The 21,396-nt window shown below is 45.9% G+C and overlaps 1 protein-coding gene across 1 annotated transcript in view; it reads right to left on the bottom strand.

Moving 5' to 3' along the window:
• The window catches only part of LOC144773578 (uncharacterized), a 150,361-nt gene extending 128,965 nt beyond the window's left edge, over positions 1–21,396 (bottom strand). Inside the window, exons 1-3 of the mRNA XM_078658698.1 lie at positions 21,255–21,396; positions 18,879–18,935; positions 3,498–3,554 (exon numbers count right to left, since the gene is read on the bottom strand). The gene's annotated coding sequence lies outside the window, so the exon portion shown is untranslated. The remainder of the gene's footprint in view (positions 1–3,497; positions 3,555–18,878; positions 18,936–21,254) is intronic.

Genomic DNA, 21,396 nt, shown 5'->3' with positions numbered 1-21,396 from the left:
GCAGGGGACATGTACCTCAACGGGACCTTCCTTTTAACAATGCAAATTATTGTTTTCACGTGCCAGATGGCCATTTCTTATAATACAAGAGATATGGACCACGTTCCAGGATGAGCCAGAGGAGACGCAGACCTTGGCACTGCTACTCAGCCCGGGCTCCTCTAGGGGACTCATGTGACACATATACAAGGCCCTAAAGGCGGATCACAAGATTGATGTGTCAGAAATCCAAGCCAGATGGATGGCTGACTTATCGCCGTTGACAGAGGGCGAGTGGAAACGGGCGTTCGCACAGGTCTTGGAGGTGGATAGTAACGCACGCTTTAAGCTCGCTCAGATCTTTTACTTACATTGCACATATCTAATGCCCCACAGGCTGTCAAGGTTTGATGTGGCGCACCCTTGGTTGTGCCCTTGGTGTGGAACCTGCAACATTATTACATATAATCTGGGATTGTGCCCGGCTTCAGGCATATTGAGGTGTCAATCAAACAGTGCCCATTAGGCGTGCTCCCGATATCCAAGTCGGGTGCTCGTATGTGACAAATTTACTCTCCTGGGACTTGTACTGGCTAAACGCTGCACTGTCATACACTGGGCCCACCGTATACTCCCCCCTCTGCCCCCCGGCTGGATAAGTGGAGGGCAGACATGCATAAGTGGTGCATGGCTGATATGCGCCAACTGTGCTCAGTCCGCATTGATGAGAAAGCGGAGCATGACCTGGGGTTGTGGGGAGAGATGTTGGAGGGCCAGCTGGTGGATGGAGGAGCGGGCAAGGAAGATGCAGTTTCTTTACGCACAATGGCACTTGTTACTCCTGCGCCGATCTCGGTGTATGATCCCGACTGGTTGACTGAGTTGGTGTGCAGTCTATGGCAGCATGATGTGTGCTTGGAGGAGTGCCAGAGCCTTAGCATACTGCAGGATAAACCATGCCCTGGGGTGTAGACCCGGGTGGATGGGTATGGGATGGTTCCCTATACGCCCCCAATCGCTATAACGGAATAGCTGAATTGTATACTTAACTCAGTAGAGTGAGCTACTCTTGAGCGATACCCCGTGCACGTGTACGGCTTCCTCCCAGCACAGATGATGCTGTGGGAGACAGGGGAGTATAAATGAGGGGGTTTACCCAGACAAAGTCACTGGGACCTGGGTTCTAATAGTACTAGGAGGAAGGGGTCCCAGTGTGAACAAAAATTACTACACATTAATCACAGACTGACACTCACAGAACAGTCAATGTATCCACACTGTTTAATTCTCAATGGGATAAAGTATATTGAATATACATGACAATTTGACAAGAAATGGTGGTTGCAAAGTGCCCAGGAGAGCAGGGGGGGGTGAAAGTCAGGTGAGGATGTGAGGATAAAGAGAGTTGGTGACATTAAAATCAGTTAATTGGCAATATTCTCTTGACATATTAAATGCAAAACAAACTGACCAAGGGTTCCGGCATTTCAACACAAAGACATACTTCAAATAGTACAATGTATGTAACAATGGTGGCGTGAAGTTGTCACTGAACAAAGTAGTTGTCGACGTTTCGACCCTCAAATATGCGCAGGGATACTTAGTGCCCTTGCTGTGGGGTCTTCTTCAGGACAAACGGGGGGTAATGGGGGGGCAGGCAACCTGCACGTTCGGAATCACACCGTGATTACTCGTGGCGTCACATGAAGGTTACATATCGAATACGTGTCGACTACATAGAAATCATAGAAAAATTGCAGATGTCGGTAAATCTTGTCGCACCGTTGGTAATGTGGTTCAGGGTCCGTGCTGCTAATAAAACCGCGGGTTTGAAAACTCTGTGGTGTTTAAGTTGAGTCAATCAGGGCAGAAAACGCCATCAGACGTGGCGTTTTCTGCCCTGATTGACTCGGCTTAAACACCACGGAGTTTTCAAACCCGCGGTTTTATTAGCAGCACGGACCCTGAACCACATTACCAACGGTGCGACAAGATTTACCGACATCTGCAATTTTTCTATGATTTCTATGTAGTCGACACGTATTCGATATGTAACCTTCATGTGACGCCACGAGTAATCACGGTGTGATTCCGAACGTGCAGGTTGCCTGCCCCCCCCTTTACCCCCCGTTTGTCCTGAAGAAGACCCCACAGCAAGGGCACCAAGTATCCCTGTGCATATTTGAGGGTCGAAACGTCGACAACTACTTTGTTCAGTGACAACTTCACGCCACCATTGTTACATATATTGTACTATTTGAAGTATGTCTTTGTGTTGAAATGCCGGAACCCTTGGTCAGTTTGTTTTGCATTTAATATGTCAAGAGAATATTGCCAATTAACTGATTTTAATGTCACCAACTCTCTTTATCCTCACATCCTCACCTGACTTTCACCCCCCTCCCTGCTCTCCTGGGCACTTTGCAACCACCATTTCTTGTCAAATTGTCATGTATATTCAATATACTTTATCCCATTGAGAATTAAACAGTGTGGATACATTGACTGTTCTGTGAGTCTCGTGGGAGACAGGGGGGCATCGCGTACAAAATTGTTCCCTACCTGCTGCTTGAGGATTCTTTTGGGGGAATACCGCCCGACTGCCTGTTGCGGACAAGTTATTATTATAGTTTCTAATGGTTAGTTTTGCTTTTTGTGCATGACTCATTTCTATGGGAGTTATCCTATGTGTCATACATGACTGTGTATGCCCAGCAATGACGCTTAGGAACCAAGCACATGGGCGAACATTGATGCCGCTGTAACGTCTTTTACTACTTACCTGATATGTAAGGTAACCTGCTATTCATTTTTCATTGCTTTGTGGCCAGATGGGACAACATGTAATGCCACACTCAAAACAATGTGTATACAACACTTGTATGAAATTAGAAACACCACAGAAATGAAGAAGTCCATGGTCCAAATATATTCTATGACCTATACAAATACTGGTATACAAATGTATATCACCCTGACTACTAATGATTATGAGATATTTTTGTTGACCCGGTTGAGATTTAATATTCTACATAGAAGCCTGAGCTTTCCAACTCCTAACGACTGGTCAAGAATATTAAGCAAATGTCCTTGTGACGACGTCTCAACCCAATCAACATTGCATGTAATGTTTTTTTGCAAATTTCATTCTAACCCCAGAAAAATGTGGATTATTCCAATTTTAAAAAGATCAGGCCTGAGATAATGTCAATTAGTGTTCTGTTTTTTGCAGGCGCTAGAAAATGAATTTATTATAGCCTCTGTAAATGCATTTTTAAAACATTTTTTTAAATACCGCAAATCTATTTTGTAAAGTTTTTTATGTGGTTTTTTAACTTTTTGTAGGAATTGGTATTTTTAACTGTACTGACTTATGTAAATGAACTTTTATGGTCAACTTTATCAGTTACCGAATAAATTAACTTTGAATTGAATTGAATTGGGTAGTAATGCTACACTTGTGTGATGTTGAATAAAAGACAAGTACAAATAAATATATATTTTAGACGTCTTCTTACCTTGAGCTGGTAAACCAACATGGACAACCTGTCAGATTTCCTGTACGTACTGGGTTTCTGTCAATGTAAACATAACAATGTTCGATTAACATCCAACAAATTTAACATTCTCCCATTCACTGAGGGAGGAGATGAAAAGAAATAAGGATAATTTCTAGAGTAGAATGAAATTTAGAGTTGAGCAGTGCTTAATTTGAGCCAGTGGTTTCCGGTGCTCAGCACCAGTACCTCATTGTCAGCACCGGCGCTTGTGACAGCCTGCCACAGGTTGCGATGTCTAGCTAATTTAGAGTTTACAGCAACTGTTAATCATTAATGCTATGTTCATTAAAAATGACTTACCTGCTGCCCAAGCCATTCTTATGGCTTTGGAGGCATGAAATAGTCAGAAATGTCAAACTTGTAGGAGTGTGATGGTTAGTAGTTGTGTTGTTACTATCGTTGGCAGCACAGCAGGGCAATGTGTGGTGGAAGCTGAAGTGGCCTCCCGGTGAGAGCCCTGAAGCATTTGTTTTCCTTTATAAAGTAGGCATTGGAGTTTAGGCAGAAAGGATGTATCTATTTAAAAAACACTGCATCATTCAGGAACCTTAAATAAGGATGATAAAGATGTATTTATTTTAACAACTTGTAAAGCGCACAAATACACGTAGGTGTCTCGGCGCTATATGCTGGAAGGGTAGGTAATGGCTGGTGAGAAAAAGCCTATTGCATGAAAAGCCAAGTTTTTATTTGTTTTCTAAATGATAGCAGCGTGGGACTAGCCTTAATCTGCAGAGGAAGAGAATTCAAAAGTTTGGATGTGGTGACTATGAAGCTTCTGTCAGCCCAGTTGGCTTTTTTGATTCGAGGGACTACCGGGAGTTTAGCATCTGTTGAGTGAATAGATCTGATGGGCATGTAAGCCAGAAAATGCTTTCTTCAAGTATTCTGGACCTGTATTGTGAATTGCCTTGTACGCAATACGAAGGTCTTTAAATTTTGTTTTACTTCTTATGGGCAACCAATGGATCTGTCACACCACATTAGAGATGGGCTTGAATTTGGGAGTACCCGACAGCATCCTGGCGGCTGCGTTCTACACCAACTGCAGTCTGCCCAGATCCCTTTCCTGGGCATTAATTAATAGGCTGCTGCAGTAATCAACCTTAGACATCAGAGCACCGATTCACTTTCTTCCGGTATTAGCTGGCACAAAAGGTATCAGTTTCTTTATCATCATTAACAGATAAAAGGATGAGGAGACCACTGAGTTAATGTGATGTATATAAGATAATCTCTCGTCAAAAATGACACCCAAGTTCCTGGCCTTTTTGACTGGGATTGGGGGTAATCCCAAATTATCTGGCCACCAGGCTGGGGACCATCCTGGGGAAGATTTCCAAAGACCAATACTTCTGTCTTGGTTGAGTTCAACTTGAGACAGTGATTTGACATCCAAGTACTAATGGCCAGCACGGCAGGCACCAATTGAGTGTCATCCGCGTAGGACGTTAGTCCCATTCCAAATGATTTAATTACTGGTGCTAAATCCGTAACGTAGATGTTAAACAAAGTAATGCTTAGCGACAATCCTTGCGGAACTCCAAGAGTGAGAAAACTGGTGAGGTGAAGTCACCCAAACTAACTGACCAGGCCTTCAAAACTGACCTCAAAGTTCTCCTCCTTCAAAGACACTTCCAAATTTAATTCATGCCCTCTCTATTATCTGAAGGAAGACCTTTTATTATATAAAATGTATATTCTCCATATGGAAGTGCCTTCCCAGTGTGTGCTTGTGGTTTGAGAGTCTGCCATTTATTGCAGTACTACCCTTTTACCTGTGTTTGGTACTCTTTTGTAACATGCACACGTCACTTTTCTCTTGTAACACACTGTTTGCTGCCTCTTACATTTTGTTTGCTTTGGATACTTGCACAAGTGCCACCATTGCCTACGTAACGTTTGCTCTTGTGTTTGAGTGTCCTCCATTTATTGCAGTATTATACCTCTACTTGTACTTTGTACGCTTGTGTAACCTGCACACATGTCACTTTTTCCTCCTGGTTCAGGGTCCGTGCTGCTAATAAAACCGCAGGTTTGAAAACTCCGTGGTGTTTAAGCCGAGTCAATCAGGGCAGAAAACGCCATCAGACGTGGCGTTTTCTGCCCTGATTGACTCGGCTTAAACACCACGGAGTTTTCAAACCCGCGGTTTTATTAGCAGCACGGACCCTGAACCACATTACCAACGGTACGACAAGATTTACCGACATCTGCAATTTTTCTATGATTTCTATGTAGTCGACACGTATTCGATATGTAACCTTCATGTGACGCCACGAGTAATCACGGTGTGATTCCGAACGTGCAGGTTGCCTGCCCCCCCCCTTTACCCCCCGTTTGTCCTGAAGAAGACCCCACAGCAAGGGCACCAAGTATTCCTGCGCATATTTGAGGGTCGAAACGTCGACAACTACTTTGTTCAGTGACAACTTCACGCCACCATTGTTACATATATTGTACTATTTGAAGTATGTCTTTGTGTTGAAATGCCGGAACCCTTGGTCAGTTTGTTTTGCATTTAATATGTCAAGAGAATATTGCCAATTAACTGATTTTAAAGTCACCAACTCTCTTTATCCTCACATCCTCACCTGACTTTCACCCCCCTCCCTGCTCTCCTGGGCACTTTGCAACCACCATTTCTTGTCAAATTGTCATGTATATTCAATATACTTTATCCCATTGAGAATTAAACAGTGTGGATACATTGACTGTTCTGTGAGTCTCGTGGGAGACAGGGGGGCATCGCGTACAAAATTGTTCCCTACCTGCTGCTTGAGGATTCTTTTGGGGGAATACCGCCCGACTGCCTGTTGCGGACAAGTTATTATTATAGTTTCTAATGGTTAGTTTTGCTTTTTGTGCATGACTCATTTTTATGGGAGTTATCCTATGTGTCATACATGACTGTGTATGCCCAGCAATGACGCTTAGGAACCAAACACATGGGCGAACATTGATGCCGCTGTAACGTCTTTTACTACTTACCTGATATGTAAGGTAACCTGCTATTCATTTTTCATTGCTTTGTGGCCAGATGGGACAACATGTAATGCCACACTCAAAACAATGTGTATACAACACTTGTATGAAATTAGAAACACCACAGAAATGAAGAAGTCCATGGTCCAAATATATTCTATGACCTATACACATACTGGTATACAAATGTATATCACCCTGACTACTAATGATTATGAGATATTTTTGTTGACCCGGTTGAGATTTAATATTCTACATAGAAGCCTGAGCTTTCCAACTCCTAACGACTGGTCAAGAATATTAAGCAAATGTCCTTGTGACGACGTCTCAACCCAATCAACATTGCATGTAATGTTTTTCTGCAAATTTCATTCTAACCCCAGAAAAATGTGGATTATTCCAATTTTAAAAAGATCAGGCCTGAGATAATGTCAATTAGTGTTCTGTTTTTTGCAGGCGCTAGAAAATGAATTTATTATAGCCTCTGTAAATGCATTTTTAAAACATTTTTTTAAATACCGCAAATCTATTTTGTAAAGTTTTTTATGTGGTTTTTTAACTTTTTGTAGGAATTGGTATTTTTAACTGTACTGACTTAAGTAAATGAACTTTTATGGTCAACTTTATCAGTTACCGAATAAATTAACTTTGAATTGAATTGAATTGGGTAGTAATGCTACACTTGTGTGATGTTGAATAAAAGACAAGTACAAATAAATATTTATTTATTTATTTATTCAAAGTTTTATATAGCGCGAACAAGATCCTTACAGATATCAGAGCGCTTCACAAAGACAGGGTAGGGGCAGTAGGAATGAACAGAGATAATGGAAGCAGTATAATAGTCACTGACATGGTAGGATAATAATAACATACATAAAACATATCAATATACAAACAGGTAAACAAGTAATATAAGACGGCACCAGTCATTGATCCCACTACAGAGGTGTTCAGGTACACCTTGGGTGTGTGGATGGCTTATACCAATGTCTTAGTGTAGAGAGAACACTGAGTGGGGGCATCGGGAGAGTGAATCAGTAAACCAAAGTGTATCATATATTGGTCGGTATTAAGAGAGTAGCGTAATAGTGTCCCCCATCAAGTAGAAGTATAGTGCCAAAGGACAAGGTGAACAGTGATACAGAGCAATGCAGAGTCTCTGATCCAGCACCTATAAGGTTCAGGAGATCTTGGCCAGAAGGATGGTTTTCACCTCTTTCTTGAAGAGTGCAGTGGAGGAGATAAGCCTGGTTTCAGGAGGGAGCGCATTCCAGATCCTGGGTGCCATTCCTGAGAAGGAGCGCTTGTATGTTTTCTCTTTCCGGAAACTACGAGGTTTCAGGAGTAGATTTTTTGTACTTCTATTGGATCTCGAACCTCCTGATATAGACAACTTTTGAGCGAGGTAGTTGTGTGCATTGTGGTGCACGGCCGCGTGTGTCATAACTGCAATTTTTAGCTGTATTCTGGCTTCAAAAGGCAGCCATTTTAGAGACTTTAAGTCTGGGGATATATGCAAGTGTTTTCTTGAGCCAGTAATGAGTCTCGCGGCAGCGTTCAGGGAGGCTCTTAAGGGTGCTGTTGTGGATAGCGGGAGTCCGCTGAGGGCCACAATTCCGTAGTCTATTCGAGGGATGACTAAAGCTTGTACAGCAGTTTGGAAGTCTTCGGCAGGGAGGAAAGGTTTAATTTTCCTCAGTGTGTTGCTTTGGAAATTAGCTCCTTTTGTGGCTTTGCTAACGTGCTGCTGCATGTTGAGCTTGGCGTCGAGTGTGATGCCTAGGGATTTCGCCGAATCCACGATGGTAGGTTGGACATTGAGTGCTGTTAGGTTATTGAGCCAGGTTTGGGTGGTGGAAATTTTCCTCGGGGGTGAGATGAGTAGGAACTCAGTTTTCAGAGCATTTAGTTTGAGGTGATTATCGGCCAGCCAAGATTGAGTGATAATAAGTGTGGAGTTCAGATGTTTGATATCTTCCGGGGATTGTAGCTTTAGGTAAAGTTGTGTGTCGTCGGCGTACATATGGAATTGGACATTGGAAGCTTGGAGCAAGGTGGCGAGCGGTTCCATGACGAGGTTGAACAGTGTGGGGGAGAGGGAGGATCCTTGTGGGACACCTAGATCTGCAGGCACAGGTGTAGATAGCACATTGTCGATCTTGAACTTCTGAGACCGGTTGTGAAGGAAGGACGAAAACCATTTGAGAACAGTTCCCGATAGACCCATTCTAGTGCTTAGCAGCTCCAGCAAGTTCTCATGTTTGACCGTGTCAAATGCTGAAGATAGGTCAAGAAGGATGAGGAGGCAGGACTCATTGCGATCAAGAATTTGGAGGGCGTCATCAATTATGTGTGTCATAGCTGTTTCCGTGCTATGTTTCGCTCGGAAGCCTGATTGATGAGGGTTGAGGAGGTCAAATTGATCAATGTGTTTTGTTAGTTGGAGTTGGACACATTTCTCCAGCAGTTTGGCCAGGGTGGGGATGTTGGTGATGGGTCGGTAATTGTTTAGGTCAGACGGATCAGCTGTAGGTTTCTTGAGTATAGGCGTGACTTGCCCCACCTTGAGGGAGTCTGGAATTAGGCCTTGTTGTAGGGAACTGTTGATGATTTTGGTCCAGAGAGGGAGGAGCAAGGGGATGAAGTCTTTTACAGCATTAGCAGGTAGAGGGTCTGTGAGGTGATTAGAGGGCTTCAAGGTGCAGAGCAGTTTGTGTATTGCTTCTTCCGAGTAGGTATCGAAGTACAGTCAGGATGCCTTGTTTTTAGGTTGATTGTTAGACATTCTGGTGTGGTTGGGGAATCGGCTTACATCCATGATGAGGTCATTTCTTATGTTGTCAGACTTTAGCTTAAAGAAAGCAGAGAAGGCTTCACAGTGTGGGGTGTCGCTTGTTGTGCTGTTTGATTGTAAGGGTTGTGTCTTTGTTTGGGTCTTGATTAGTTCGAACAGCTTTCTTGGCCTGTTTTTTGCTTGGTCCAACTGGCGGCTAAAGAAGTCCGACTTTGTGCGCTTTATTTTCCTGAAGTAGGCATTTCTCTTGTTCTTAAGCCTTTTGAGGTGCAGTGCTGAAGGGTCCGATCTCCAGGTGCGCTCTGCCATTCGCATAGTACGCCTGTCGTCATTGAGTCTATCGTCATACCAGGGGTTAGAAATTTTGGTGGAGACTCTCTTCAGTTGCAGTGGGGCGACTTCATTGACTATTGTATTCATAGAGTCAAGGTAGTGGTCGGTCAGTGATTGAACATCCGAGGCACCTGAAGGGGGAAGGAGGAGATTGCCGATGTGGGGAGGCAGGGTAGAGGGGTTAAGATTCTTCATGTCCCTTTTCCATGTTTTGGATTTGATTGGTTGAGCCGGGTTAGGTTTAACTTTTTCATTGATAAAGAAGGTGATAATGTGGTGATCTGACCAGTCGCAGGGTTGGATCGCCTCCAGTTGTGTAGAGTTCTCTTTGGCAATGATGAGATCGAGTATCGAGCCTTTGTCGTGTGTTGGTCTATCGCATATTTGGGTGAGGTCAAGCGCATTAAGGAAAGTTTTGAGACTATTCACCACTGTGTCTTTCTGACCATTCCAGTGGAGATTGAAGTCACCCAGGTAGACTTGGGTGGTCTGCCGACCGGCATTGGAAGTGATCATGTCCATGAGTTGTTGGGTGAATATGAGATTGTCACCAGGCGGGTGATAGATGAGATGTAAAGCACAAACTTGTTTGCCCTCGCTGGTGATGTCGAGGCAGAGGAGTTCACAGGAGGAAAGGGAGGGGGAGTTGACTTTAGTAACGGAGAGGTTGCTCCTAAAAATGCATGCAATTCCCCCGCCCGTCTTGCCAGGGGACCTGTCCAGCCTAATGATGTGATAATTGGGGGGGACTAGTATGTCCATAATCGGGGTAGAGGCTTCAGTAAGCCACGTTTCCGTTAGAATGGCTAGGTCCAGATCCATAGCTGAGACGAGATCAGCGATGTTGGAGGAGTGTCTCTGGGCCGATCTGCAATTCAGTAGGATGCATTTGAGTTTGGGAGAGAGAAGGGTGGTCGAGCTTTCTAGAGTGAGTGGAACTTTTCTGAGGTTGTTAGGGACGGAACCTCTGTTGTTGAGTGTTGGGAGCCTCAGAGGGTTTGTAAGAATTGTGGGTATGGGGATGTGTGTGTTGGATATGTGTTTTACCGGACCTGGGCCATAAGAGCGTAGGAGAGAGCATAGGTCGCGGTCCGACAGTGGGTTGAGGACACGACGGGGGCGGTGGGAGTTATTGCGAACGGGGATAGTCGGCCAGCGCGGGTGTCGTTGGAGGCGAGGGTATGTAGGGAGGGTGCGTCGTTTGTAGGGTAGAGGGATGGTGGGAGGTAGACTGGGCTGTGAGGAGAGAAGGTCTTTGATTGCGTGGACATCTTTTTTGATTTGTCAAGTCAAGAAATACTTTATTCGGTTCAATTTTCAGAAACCATAAAAGTACAAGACACACTTAAAAAACGGTCCAAAGGTCACAATACATCATAAAAAAAAGAGATTACATTTTACCTTTTTAAAAAGAGCAAGCGATGATAAAAACATTACAGAATAAAAAGCTAGATTCGGTTATACAATGAGCAAAATTAGTAGTTGGTCTTCTACGTCCAATTGATCTTTTTGCCCAATCTCACTGCAATAGATAAAAATTTGGCCACATTATAGATTTCCCAGATATTAGTTAACATCTGAAGATATAAAATAGCTGGTTTTACCTGCCTAAACCCTCTCCCCTTTAACAGGGGGATGATAATTTTTTTCCTGATGTCTTTAAAGTAGGTACAAAAGAACAGGTAGTGGGCAGTGTCCATGATGGAGTAGCCATCGCAATTACATATGTTCAGATCCAGGTCCCTGGTCCAGCCATGACGGCCAGAAATTAACAAATGAACTTTGTTTAATCGAAACTTAGTGAGAAGGTACCTATGACTTGGATTATTAACAACCTTCAAGTGAAGTTCCGGTTCATGGTCTGAAGAGACAATCAATTGATGAGACCTAACAGAGGGTTTTATCAGCTCCCTGTTTTCCCTGTCCATTCCACTGTACAACAAAAAAGTGTTTTTTGTCCACTTCAAATCAGACTTCACAAGGGCAGATGGATTGTGGAACAGTTCAGGCCTTCCCAGCTTTACACACAACTGTTCAACATTTTTTAGCCAAGGAATCATATGCCAATGATCTAATTTTAGGCAGTCCTTCAGGATTTCATGATTAACTACAAGCTCTGGATTGAGCCACACAGATATCCATTTCAACAGAGGGGCCATAGAAACTCGGTCTTCCAAAAAATCCACCCCACATTCCTGATGAACAATGAAGCTGGCCGTGGATTTTGGCAAGGAAAGAATGGATTTTAAAAAATTATCTTCGACCACTTGGAGAAATTTAACAGGCCTAATACCCCACAGGTCAGCGCCATACAAAGCGATGGCTATACATTTAGCAGCGTACACTTTTAAAACTGCCTCTATGGGCTTCACCCCAAGTTTACGTGAGAAACCAAGGACTGCGGATATGGATCGTGCCAAAACCTTTTTTTTCTCCAGCATTTGGGGGTGCCATGTAGAACAGTCATCAAAGACAACACCCAAATAGGGAAATCTGGAAACCCTTGATAACTTGTGGCCATTACAGTGTAAAGTCATGACGTTTTTTTTGGGCTTTGCATGGTGACCTACCACCATTACATGGGATTTGCCAAAGTTGATACCTAAATCCAGTTTTGTCATAAAACTATAAAAAGAGTTCAACAGACTTTGCAGACCCACTGCAGTTCTGGCTATAAGAGCGGCATCGTCTGCATACAATAATGCAGGCAGTGTGTATTTCCCTGCCCTAGGTATATCTTTACATGCAGTGCCCAGTGTTCCACCCAAGTCGTTAATATATAGTGTAAAGAGCAGGGGAGCAAGGATACAGCCCTGCCTTACACCGTTGGTAATACTAATTTTCCCTGTACAGTTCCCTTTTCTGTCATAGCGAACTGTGGCGGTGAGGTCCTTATGGAGGTCGGCAAGAAAATACACAATATTTGGGTCAATTGCCATACTAAGGAGTTGGCCCCACAACTTGGATCTGTTAACTCGGTCGAATGCCGAGGACAGATACATAAAAGCAATATACAGGAATCCCTGCTTTGCTTTAGTGTATTTTCCTATCAGCAATTGAAGGTTTAAGCTCTGATCGATGGTACTCCGTCCCTTTCGAAAACCATACTGAAGGGGGGAGAGGATGTTGGTCTCCTCTAACCATTTAGTAAGTTTGCTGAGAACTACCCTTCCTATGACCTTAACCGCTGAATCTATTAGGGATATAGGGCGATAATTTCCAGGTTCTCCCCTGTCTCCTTTTTTAAAAATAGGGACGATTACAGATTGGGTCCATGATTCTGGGATGCCTGCTTTAAAAATGCTGTTGAAAACTCTAGCTAAGATTTTGGACCAGAATAAAATATCCACTTTAAAAAGATCAGCGGGAACCCCATCCGGCCCGGGAGCTTTATTACTAGTCATTTTTTCAATGGCTGCGGCCACCTCATCCTCATCCACCGTTAGACTATAGGGGAGTTGATATAAACTAGTCGTGTCCTCAGCCCCAGGGGTTACCTGTTCATAGACAGATTTAAAGTGCAAGTGCCATTTCTCTTCTTGGATGCCACAATCCAGTTCATTATTGCTTGAGTTCGAGAAGAATGGTTGATTGACCACGGCCCAGAATTTGGCGCTACTTTTCAGGACATCAGTTGAGGTTAGCTCGGCCCAAGCGTCCTCTCTGATCTCACGCCGCCTTTTCTCAATGGTGGTCTTGTATACTTTCCTGAGGGTAGCCACGAGTTTTCTGTCTACTGGTTTGGATTTTAAGGCTACTTTTAACTTGTGATTGGCAGCAGAACATTTGTTGTCAAACCAGCCTACCTTTCCTTGGGTTTTCCTTTTACACTGTTGTGTCAGGTGGGACACGATATCGGCGCAAACCCTATTATACGCCTCTATTACCTCTATGTCTCCCACCTGATCATTCAAGCAAAGTTTGAAGGCCTCCTGGCTACTTATACACAAATTACCAAAAAAGTCCACAGGAATTATTGTACACCATTTAATTCTACGGGCCTGGTCAGTTGGTCGTGAATCACATTTGTCAACTAGACTCAAGCTGTTTTCCTTATTGTCAAATGCATTCTTAATTTTCAGTACAACCAGATTGTGGTCACTAAAATGGGACCTTACAACATTGTAACAAATAATATTACTGCCATGACTGCTACTCAAAAAAATATAATCAATGGTGGACCCACTGCCATGACCCGTGAAAGTTGGGATACCCTCTTCCCCCCCGAGTGGCAACATTAGTCCATTTTCTGCTAGCAGGGATTCTAAAAATGTTCCCTGCTCTGAATGTTCAAAATGGATATTCTCTTCATCTGGGGGGCCAAATAAAATATTGGGGGGACATTTTTCCTGGCAACAATGGACATTGAAATCTCCCAGTAGAATGACAATACAGTCAGGATCCATAGACTCCTTGAAGTTGACTAAGAAAGAATTTAACCTCAACAGGTTGTCAACTGGATGTTCTCTATCGAAGGAGTTGTAGAAGTTCACTAACAGTACAGCGTTAGAGCCCCTATGTGTAATTAAAACTGCAAGACAGTAGGGACTGCCAGTGGGAATTTCATTATAGGTGCCTGGGATTTTTGCAGATATCAAAGTAACCAGACCACCTCTGGCCCGCCCTCGCTTTGAATTAACGGCTGGAAGAAAAAAAGTAGTAAAACCATCCACTGTAAGCAGATTTTCAGTGGCCCACGTTTCCTGCATGGCGATTATGTCCATTGAGCCTATAAGATCTCTCCAATGAGGGTCGTCAATTTTATTCCTGAGGCCCGCAATATTCCATGTAGCCAGTGCAATCCCCCGCCTGCCCCTTTCAATCCCGTCTGTCATAGACGATGCTGTCCCTCCCTCAGTACCCTGGCCTATAGTTAACGTTGGATCAATACTTAACTCAGAGTTTGGTTCTTGTACGGGCTGACTGCTCTGTGGAAGAGTGTAGGGGGCATTTTGCAGTTGTTTAATGGGTGAGCCCAGTGTATGTCAATCTACCCAATCGGTGAATGATGGGTAATCATAGTGATTGAACGTTGGAACATTATAGTAGTTTTTGTGCCCATTCACATAGTGATGATCATAGTGTGGGTGGTTATTTTGGGGCCCTGGAGCAAACCCAGCCTGGAGAGGTCTGACCCTCCTTCTCCTAACCAGATTCCAACCGTCCTCACCACCCTCATCCCAGCCGCGGGGTTGACCCTCCCATGGGGGATTGAACTTCTGTCTAAATTTATGTTCATGGGGGCCCTTAAACCAACTCCATCTTCTATCGGATTGATTCCCCTGAGCATAGAAGTAAGAGAGAGGCCTGGCAGTGACCGTGCTCGCCTGGTAGCGCGGTGTGCCGGCACAGATATGCTTTACTACCTGTGGGTTCTCAAAGGTGACCACAACGCAGTCACCTTGTAAATTTTTCCTATTGCCTCCAACCCAGGGAGTTCTCTCCACCAATAAGATATTGCTAGGCATGCCGGGCGATAGCGGGTGATTTTTGGACAGCCAGTGACATACCTTATTTTTTAGGGTTTGGTAGGACTCTGTTTCAGTTGGTGCAAGTTCAGTAACCCCGGTTAAGATCACAACGTAGGAGCATGCATCCGGGGGAAGGTGGATGTTTCTCCGTGATTCTCTCTTTTCTTTTGGGGCCTGGTCTAGTTTAGGGGTCGGGGGTGTGGGATCTTTAAACTTGACCTGAGGCGGTACCTTAGGTTTAGCAGGTATCTGTTTTGGGTCAGGGGTTTTCAAAATAGTGCCTCCTGAATTGATGGTATGAGTGGAGTTACTAGGCACGTTTTTGATGATAGGGACATTTTTATCTACAGTAGAAGGCTTATTCGTAACCTTATTTACGTGGGGCATCTTATTATCCAAACAAAAACTGGGAGCACTTATGTCTTTATGGATGTTTTTTAAAATGGTTTCTAAGCAACGTAACCTAACCTCAATGGGTTCGAGGAGGGTTTTTAACATTTCAAATATGTTGTTATTTACCGTGTTTAGGCTGTTCCTGTCCTCGTTGCTTCTGACATGAATATCTACTTCACCACTTAAATCCAAAATTTCCTCTAAACTACTGTCTATAACAGTATCATCTGGTAAGCTTAAAGATAGGCCCGCGTTGGCTTGGTGAGCTCCATCAGAATCAGTAGTATGAGCAACCAGAATGCTATTTGTATTTATTGTGTTTAGAGGCACCAGATCTAGGGTAGTTTGGACGAGGTTGTGAGTAGTTTGTGCCTTTTTCCCTTTAAGTGTAAAAGGTTTGGCCTTTTGTTTGGGAATTGCACCCTCTTTCATGCCCCTTTGATGTGCATTAACATTAGAGGCACTATCAGACTCATTTTCGGATAAACCACTCTCTACTAACAAGGCGAGATTAGGTGTTGCCTCTAAGCCTTCTTGAGAGCTTAGAACATCGTGGCCCCCCTCATTATGTACAATAGCAAGGGTATTTGAACCTATTTCGGCATGTGGGGAACGAGCTTGAGCTATAAGGCCTAGGGAAGATCTCCTGGCCAACGCCAAATCTTGAGACACCCTTCTGTCCATTAAAATAATCCCTTCATCAATTAGGGCATGAGTCCGCACAATAAAATCGTCAAGGGTACCAGTTAGTTTTTTGGCTCCAGCAGCTGCCATGCTTCTGGTCTCTCGACAGTTCATAGCCGACTCCAGTATGATGGCAGTGGGGGGTGACAGGAATTACGTGTAGACAGTCACAGATATCAGTCAGTAATATTAGTCCCGGTAATAATATAATGAACAATAGGCAAACTTACAGTTGTTTGGGTGGTCCGTGGGTCCAAGGGCTGGGAGTCAACTGGCAGCGTGAGTGGCCCAGGCCAGGCTCCTCAGGCCTCTGAGGGCCACAGAGGGCCCGCCCTTTGCCCGGGCTTAGCCCCGCGCTTGGTCCCGCTCGCGTCCCGCTACGCGGAGGTGGTGGTGTTGTTTAAATCGCCTCCGGCCGCCTTCTTGCGCGTCACTGTCGCGCGCCCTGCACAGGCTCCTGGGTGTTGGAGTCCCCCCGCTCTGCTTCCGCGTAGATGTTGAGCTGCGGCGGCAGGGGGGACTCGGCTCTGGCAGATTCGGTCTCTGCTGCGGCGAGATGGCGGAATGGCGGTCACTCCCTCTGGTATGTCAATTTCTGTAGGCAAGGCTCCCAAGGCGCTCCGGCGGCGCCGCTGTTTAAAGCGCCTCCGGCCGCCTTCTTGCGCGTCACTGTCGCGCGCCCCCGCACAGGCTCCTGGGTGTTGGAGTCCCCCCGCTCTGCTTCCGCGTAGATGTTGAGCTACGGCGGCAGGGGGGACTCGGCTCTGGCAGATTCGGTCTCTGCTGCGGCGAGATGGCGGAATGGCGGTCACTCCCTCTGGTATGTCAATTTCTGTAGGCAAGGCTCCCAAGGCGCTCCGGCGGCGCCGCTGTTTAAAGCGCCTCCGGCCGCCTTCTTGCGCGTCACTGTCGCGCGCCCCCGCACAGGCTCCTGGGTGTTGGAGTCCCCCCGCTCTGCTTCCGCGTAGATGTTGAGCTGCGGCGGCAGGGGGGACTCGGCTCTGGCAGATTCGGTCTCTGCTGCGGCGAGATGGCGGAATGGCGGTCACTCCCTCTGGTATGTCAATTTCTGTAGGCAAGGCTCCCAAGGCGCTCGGGCGGCGCCGCTGTTTAAAGCGCCTCCGGCCGCCTTCTTGCGCGTCACTGTCGCGCGCCCCCGCACAGGCTCCTGGGTGTTGGAGTCCCCCCGCTCTGCTTCCGCGTAGATGTTGAGCTGCGGCGGCAGGGGGGACTCGGCTCTGGCAGATTCGGTCTCTGCTGCGGCGAGATGGCGGAATGGCGGTCACTCCCTCTGGTATGTCAATTTCTGTAGGCAAGGCTCCCAAGGCGCTCCGGCGGCGCCGCTGTTTAAAGCGCCTCCGGCCGCCTTCTTGCGCGTCACTGTCGCGCGCCCCCGCTCAGGCTCCTGGGTGTTGGAGTCCCCCCGCTCTGCTTCCGCGTAGATGTTGAGCTGCGGCGGCAGGGGGGACTCGGCTCTGGCAGATTCGGTCTCTGCTGCGGCGAGATGGCGGAATGGCGGTCACTCCCTCTGGTATGTCAATTTCTGTAGGCAAGGCTCCCAAGGCGCTCCGGCGGCGCCGCTGTTTAAAGCGCCTCCGGCCGCCTTCTTGCGCATCACTGTCGCGCGCCCCCGCACAGGCTCCTGGGTGTTGGAGTCCCCCCGCTCTGCTTCCGCGTAGATGTTGAGCTGCGGCGGCAGGGGGGACTCGGCTCTGGCAGATTCGGTCTCTGCTGCGGCGAGATGGCGGAATGGCGGTCACTCCCTCTGGTATGTCAATTTCTGTAGGCAAGGCTCCCAAGGCGCTCGGGCGGCGCCGCTGTTTAAAGCGCCTCCGGCCGCCTTCTTGCGCGTCACTGTCGCGCGCCCCCGCACAGGCTCCTGGGTGTTGGAGTCCCCCCGCTCTGCTTCCGCGTAGATGTTGAGCTGCGGCGGCAGGGGGGACTCGGCTCTGGCAGATTCGGTCTCTGCTGCGGCGAGATGGCGGAATGGCGGTCACTCCCTCTGGTATGTCAATTTCTGTAGGCAAGGCTCCCCAAGACATCTTTTTTGATTTGTAGAATATCCTCTTTGACTTGTTGGAGGGTGGATAAAGTCAGGTCAGGAGGTGGATTGGGGATGGGGTTGGTGGTGAGAGCCATTGGTGACTGGTTGAGTAGTGAGCTGGAAAGCGGGCAGGGTATCGAGGGGGGGGATATACTAGCGTTGTTGGAAGGTTCTGCGGTGCTAATGAGTGGGATGGCATTCAAAGTGTGGGCGTGTTTGTGGGCGAGGGGTGTGGGTGAAGTAGGCGGTGAAGGCGGTGGGTGGGAGGCATAGGTAGTGCCGTCAGTGGGAGACGGTGCTGGTGAGTAGAAGAGTGAGTGAAGGCTGAAGACAGTGGGGGAGACAGGACGGTAGTGAGGGCTGAGAATAGGAGGTGGGAGAGAGGGGGATGCTAAGGTAGGGGAGGCGGTATGTTCTGTATGTTTTGTTGGGAGGGTGAGAGTGTCGTGGGTGGGAGTGGGGAGGGAGCTGGGGAGGGAGAGGTGTCCGCCGTGGGGGGATGGGAGGGGGGGGTGGATAAACTCCGAATGGTGGTGTGATCAGGTGGTGGCGTGTTGTGGGTGAGAGTTGTTATGTCAGGTGTGAGAGTGTCGTGGGTGAGAGTAAAATATATATTTTAGACGTCTTCTTACCTTGAGCTGGTAAACCAACATGGACAACCTGTCAGATTTCCTGTACGTACTGGGTTTCTGTCAATGTAAACATAACAATGTTCGATTAACATCCAACAAATTCAACATTCTCCCATTCACTGAGGGAGGAGATGAAAAGAAATAAGGATAATTTCTAGAGTAGAATGAAATTTAGAGTTGAGCAGTGCTTAATTTGAGCCAGTGGTTTCCGGTGCTCAGCACCAGTACCTCATTGTCAGCACCGGCGCTTGTGACAGCCTGCCACAGGTTGCGATGTCTAGCTAATTTAGAGTTGACAGCAACTGTTAATCATTAATGCTATGTTCATTAAAAATGACTTACCTGCTGCCCAAGCCATTCTTATGGCTTTGGAGGCATGAAATAGTCAGAAATGTCATACTTGTAGGAGTGTGATGGTTAGTAGTTGTGTTGTTACTATCGTTGGCAGCACAGCAGGGCAATGTGTGTTGGAAGCTGCAGTGGCCTCCCGGTGAGAGCCCTGAAGCATTTGTTTTCCTTTATAAAGTAGGCATTGGAGTTTAGGCAGAAAGGATGTATCTATTTAAAAAACACTGCATCATTCAGGAACCTTAAATAAGGATGATAAAGATGTATTTATTTTAACAACTTGTAAAGCGCACAAATACACGTAGGTGTCTCGGCGCTATATGCTGGAAGGGTAGGTAATGGCTGGTGAGAAAAAGCCTATTGCATGAAAAGCCAAGTTTTTATTTGTTTTCTAAATGATAGCAGCGTGGGACTAGCCTTAATCTGCAGAGGAAGAGAATTCAAAAGTTTGGATGTGGTGACTATGAAGCTTCTGTCAACCCAGTTGGCTTTTTTGATTCGAGGGACTACCAGGAGTTTAGCATCTGTTGAGTGAATAGATCTGATGGGCATGTAAGCCAGAAAATGCTTTCTTCAAGTATTCTGGACCTGTATTGTGAATTGCCTTGTACGCAATACGAAGGTCTTTAAATTTTGTTTTACTTCTTATGGGCAACCAATGGATCTGTCACACCACATTAGAGATGGGCTTGAATTTGGGAGTACCCGACAGCATCCTGGCGGCTGCGTTCTACACCAACTGCAGTCTGCCCAGATCCCTTTCCTGGGCATTAATTAATAGGCTGCTGCAGTAATCAACCTTAGACATCAGAGCACCGATTCACTTTCTTCCGGTATTAGCTCGCACAAAAGGTATCAGTTACTTTATCATCATTAACAGATAAAAGGATGAGGAGACCACTGAGTTAATGTGATGTATATAAGATAATCTCTCGTCAAAAATGACACCCAAGTTCCTGGCCTTTTTGACTGGGATTGGGGGGAATCCCAAATTATCTGGCCACCAGGCTGGGGACCATCCTGGGGAAGATTTCCAAAGACCAATACTTCTGTCTTGGTTGAGTTCAACTTGAGACAGTGATTTGACATCCAAGTACTAATGGCCAGCACGGCAGGCACCAATTGAGTGTCATCCGCGTAGGACGTTAGTCCCATTCCAAATGATTTAATTACTGGTGCTAAATCCGTAACGTAGATGTTAAACAAAGTAATGCTTAGCGACAATCCTTGCGGAACTCCAAGAGTGAGAAAACTGGTGAGGTGAAGTCACCCAAACTAACTGACCAGGCCTTCAAAACTGACCTCAAAGTTCTCCTCCTTCAAAGACACTTCCAAATTTAATTCATGCCCTCTCTATTATCTGAAGGAAGACCTTTTATTATATAAAATGTATATTCTCCATATGGAAGTGCCTTCCCAGTGTGTGCTTGTGGTTTGAGAGTCTGCCATTTATTGCAGTACTACCCTTTTACCTGTGTTTGGTACTCTTTTGTAACATGCACACGTCACTTTTCTCTTGTAACACACTGTTTGCTGCCTCTTACATTTTGTTTGCTTTGGATACTTGCACAAGTGCCACCATTGCCTACGTAACGTTTGCTCTTGTGTTTGAGTGTCCTCCATTTATTGCAGTATTATACCTCTACTTGTACTTTGTACGCTTGTGTAACCTGCACACATGTCACTTTTTCCTCCTGTAATGCACCGTTTGCTACCTCTTGTATTTTGTTTGCTCGCGAATGTCACTTTCGCCTAATGTAATGTAACGTTTGCTTTTGCAATTTGTTCACTTGTAATGTTCTCATGTATCAGTTCTGTTCCTATTGTGAAGCGCTCTGACACCTTCTGGTAAAGTCCGCGCTCTATAAAAACGCATGAATAAAAAAAAATAACAATAAAGGGGTTGGCCTTGTGCTCAATGCCTAAGGCTGAGACACGATTGATCAGCATAGCATGATAAACCGTGTTGAAAGCTGCCGATAGATGTAAAAACACCAGTGCTGCGGCACCCATTTGCCCATCACAAACCTAATTTCATCCAACAGCGATTCTCCTTCACAGTTACTTTCCCCTCTCAGCCATTCCTCCAGAGACAGCTATGGTAGGGTTGACAGGACAAAGGACCTGGCACCCTTCAGAGATGGCCGCCGCGTACCCCCTTCTGCTTTTA

This window comes from Lissotriton helveticus, chromosome 8 (assembly GCF_964261635.1).
Source record: "Lissotriton helveticus chromosome 8, aLisHel1.1, whole genome shotgun sequence".
In the NCBI taxonomy this organism is placed as follows: domain Eukaryota; kingdom Metazoa; phylum Chordata; class Amphibia; order Caudata; family Salamandridae; genus Lissotriton; species Lissotriton helveticus.
This window is presented reverse-complemented; position numbering and strand designations above follow the sequence as displayed.